The following is a 4810-nucleotide window of genomic DNA, read 5'->3' on the forward strand; positions in this document are numbered from 1 at the left end:
AGCTCCATCACCACTAAGACCATCAACAACAACATGCCCACCCTCCAAAATTATTTTTCTTGTAATGGTTGTTGCTCCAAACAATTTCATTTTTATTCTGTCGATGACCTTAGGGTCCGATAAAGTTTGCACAGACCGTAAAGTAAGAAAAAATGGCATCTTCAACTCTCGATTGGTCGGAACTAGCGACGGATGCACAATCTAACATAGATCATTACATATATTAGAATGATAATTAGATCATTAAAAAATTATTAAGTAAAGGAACAAATTAATTATAATTATACTTACTGCATCCTTTGGGGGGTTGAAGAGATCAAGAAATTTTGCATTTTTATCAGTTTTGGCCGATAAACATCTCAAGATTCTTGGACAGGAAACTCCTTCCTGGTAGTTCACTTATTGTCTCAAATAAGGAATGGCTTCAAACGCCTAAGCCTATAAAATAATGCCAATAAATTAAAACCATTATTGAGCGAAAAAATTGAATGATATCATAATAGAAAAAAAAACATTTACCATGAAAGCCCATGGAAAGCCATATAAGTTGACTGTCTTTGGCGCTAACGGAGTCAACAAATATTTGACAGTCATTTTGAAGCTTTCATACCCCCAAGAATAGCTATTAAATGCATCAAGATCCTCGAAGAGCTTTATTAAAATGAGTCTTAAGTTGTTGTTAACATATCTTGCCCAAAGAATATTATGTACAAACCAAACCAAGCACAATGACTGCTTGTGCTTCTTTAAAAGTCTTTTACCTTTCAACGCTTCTATCAAATTTTATTTTTGAATCTTAGACCAATAATAGACACCAGTTCATCACGATCACACGACTTGCCTTTGCCTTTTTTGGGTGTGCGAGGTACTTTTTTTTGGGTTAGAATTGGTATAAATTGAGAAGGAGGATAACATTTTAGTCCAGTAACTATGGCAAACTTCTTCCAACCAAAACAAACAGGCATGCCATAGCAATTTATCCATACCTCATCCATCTTATATTTATTTTCATATATAAACCAACGCTTGAGAAGTTCATATACCATTTTTATTTGGAAACGAGCATTATTGTCCTCTGACAAATCATGATATTTTCCGAAGCAGCTGTCCCTGAAATAAGCATCCAATTTTTGTTCTCGAAGTATTTTTTTGAAGGCGTCGAAAGATTTTCCCATGGTTTACTTAACCACGAAATCACCTGTTAAATCTGCGGCACCATTGCACTGCATTCTCACAGGATAACGATCAATGTTGAAGGATTTGACCAGCTTTTCAGTGGAAGGGCTATTATCATCTGCATCATCTGTTTTGAAATATCCCTCCTCTCTGTGTTCATCATATTTTGCTCCCGATTGAGATAACGCTTATAAAGCAAGCTCATAGAGTGGTGGATGTAGCCTAGTTGCTTCACTTTTTTCTTTACATGGACTTGATTCGGTTTCTGTTCTTTTGGGAACCATATTATCTAAAATTAGCAGGAAAATAAAATAATATGTTATTATTGATTAATGCATCATTAAAAAAGGATAACAGTAAATCAAATAAGCAAAACAGTAAAATAACAGTTGCAACAGATCACCAATTTGTTGCACTAGGTAGTATATCTATTGCAGCATATAACCAAAATGTTGCAGCGGATGAGTAATCTGTTGCAACAATACAAAATATATCACTCATCTTTTAAGACAGATAAATGGTCTATTCAATAGATCACACAACTGTTGTGACATCATCTGTTGCAACATACGAGTGATCTGTTCAAATAGTTAAATAATCTGTTGCGATAATACAAAATATATCACTTATCTGTTGAGAAAGATGAATGGTTTGTGCAACAGATCACACATCTATTGCAAGATATGAGTGATCTGTCAGAGCAGTTAACTAACCTGCAGCAATGGCTGAGTAATCTGTTACGACAATATAAAATATATCACTCATCTGTTGAGAAAGATAAATGGTCTAGACAACAGGTCACGCATCTATTGCAACACATAACTGATCTGTTGGAAGAGTTATCAACGGTCAATATTGTTTAGATTTTTTCCAACATAGGGTCGTCTATTGTGGCAGATGAATGATCAACTGGAAAAATTAAGTCTTGGACATTTCCTGTAGGAAGAGTTAATGGGATTTTATCCAATAGGAGGTTCATATGTTGCATTAGATCATTAATCTGATGGTTCTTCCATTGCACCAGATGGTTAATTAGTTGCATCAGATTTTTTATCCGATGCTTAATCTGTTACAACATTTGGTAAAGCTGTTGCATCAGATAGTTAATTTGTTGCATCAAATTATTAATCTGTTGCATCAGAATTATAATTTGATGGTTCCTCTGGTGCATCAGATGGTTGATTTGTTGCATCATATAATAAATCTGTTGCATCAGATGGTTAATATGTTGCATCAAATGGGTAATCTGTTGGAGGAAATAAAAAATAGTAGCATGATTTTGTTCAACAAAAAATAATAATTTCACCATTTTTACCAAGAACAAGAACATAACAAATCAAACCAAATTATCATTTTATTTTTATAAACACAAATAATAAAAAGGCCATTTCAAACCGCATTTTAAATTAGTGCAACAAATTTTAAAATTGTTAACCAATATTATAAGAAAAGTTAGCTCAAGTTCCTCATTTTCTTCAAACTAAAAAGGCCATAAATTTTTACCTGTGAAAGAAGAAAAGGAACGATGAGGAATTCGAAGTTGTTGTGGACGGAGAGAAAGGCTGTCACGTCGATTGAAGGTTGAAGTCGAAAAGAAACTCGAAGCCCAACTATTTGTAGTTGGATGTTGAAGTCGCCGAGGATTGAAATGAGAAATTTGCAGAATAGTTGGTCTGGAGAGAGTTGAGAAAAGCTGTCGAGAGAGAGATGAGAGACAGGTTGATTGAATTAAATAGGGGAACTCGAAGCCCAACTATTTATCATCGGAGGTAGAAGTCGCCGGGGTTGAAGGGAGAAAAGGGGGGAACTCAAAGCCCAACTATTTACCGCTGGAGGTAGAAGTCGTCGGGGGTTGAAGGGAGAAATTTTGCATAATTATTGGTTGGGAGATAGTTGAGAGAAGCTGTCGAGAGAGAGGAGAGGGTGGTTTATTTGGATTGAAGAAGGGTGTGTGTTGGGTTGATTTGTATTTTTGAAAAGATTAGAAAGTTTTGAAAATATTAATTAAGTCCACAATTAACTTAATCAATTTTTCTAATGATGTTTGACCCTATCGGTTGGTCAATGTCACCAATCATTCATTCAAGATTTAAAAGATAGCTTTCCTTCAATTTTCTCAAGTAGCTATCCCTCTTTAGTATGACTTGTCAATGCAAAACTTACGATATTTTTTACTAATAAGGAGTGTGTAAAAACTGATTAAAATTTTAGTTATCTGTGTTTGAATCTTTTTGTCAAAATTACTCTTTTTTATATATTAGTCTTAGAATGTGTGGTCCGCACGTATACCTCACTTCAATAAATTTAAACTTAATTTAATAAATAAATTGATGTCGCCCAACAAATTTAATATTGTCAGGGAATATAGTTACGGAGTTAGGAAGCCAGGGAAAATGCAGTCTTAGTGTTCATCTCAGATTGTTTACAATAAAAAAACATTCAAGACTTGTTACTTTTACTATTTACTACTGTTATGATTCGGACAAACTAAGCAAATCACAAGCAAAAGAAAAAACAAGAACACACAAATTTACGTGAAAATCCTTATGGGTTAAGTCACGGGCAGAGGCAGAGAAATTCACGATAATGGAGAGAGAGATTACAACGTGGAGGTGAATTGTCTCAATGACGTATTTTTATGAATACCCAAAACAATCTACTAAGTGTACTTATATAATACGTTCATACAAATAAGTCCTAGGCCCAAAAACATAACGGTCTATACCGCGGCGGCTTCGCCCCTGCACCCCCATCGGGATCAGTGGTAGACCCGATCCCTACGCTACCACCACAGACCTCATTAAAAATCACAAACATGGGTCGCACCGCGAAACTTTCTGGGGCGGATCAACAAAATTCGGGTTACAACTCTAACAACTACAAAAATCCCATATTTACTTTCTTGCACTTTCGGCTACTTTAGCAAGTTTGAGAGACAGATTTGACTTATTTCATGTGGGATTAATTCCAACCTAGTTGGGTTACTATAACTAGTATATGTACCCGCACAATGCACGGATAACATTAAAATATCATATTTAATTATTTTATATTGACATATATCGTTGGAGCGTGTTAAATCATACTACCTTTAGAGAGAAAAAATGAATTATCATACTATTTCCCAAAATATAAAAAAATCTACTCCACACCCACCTTCATAACCACCATCCCTCCCCATCCTAATACAACCCGTTACTCTCACCCCCACCCTACCCCTCTAACTAAATTCATATGAGTAAAAATAATTATGGAATTGTAAGAAAGCTTTTTATATTTTATATTTTTCTCTATTATATTGTTTACAATTTAAGGTTTCAGATTGTTAAAAATAATTTAAATTTTTATTTTTCTATTCCCCCATGTCTTTCATTTAAAAGTTAGAAATAGTAATATGTGCAATATCTAATTACTTCATTATATTCTCAAAATTAGTTCAAATTTCATCCCCCGCCCAATTCTAGGTGTATATTTTTTTCTATTGTATTTTTATTACTTTATTTTCTCTAATTTAAATTTTTAAAAATTATTTTTCCTTTTTATTACACATAATCAGTTGGGTTTTATTCTCTTTTATCTCAAAAAATAAAAAATAGAATAAATAAGTCCCTGAATGGGCCCTATCCAGTGCGAA

This window comes from Capsicum annuum, chromosome 7 (genome assembly GCF_002878395.1).
Source record: "Capsicum annuum cultivar UCD-10X-F1 chromosome 7, UCD10Xv1.1, whole genome shotgun sequence".
Lineage (NCBI taxonomy): Eukaryota > Viridiplantae > Streptophyta > Magnoliopsida > Solanales > Solanaceae > Capsicum > Capsicum annuum.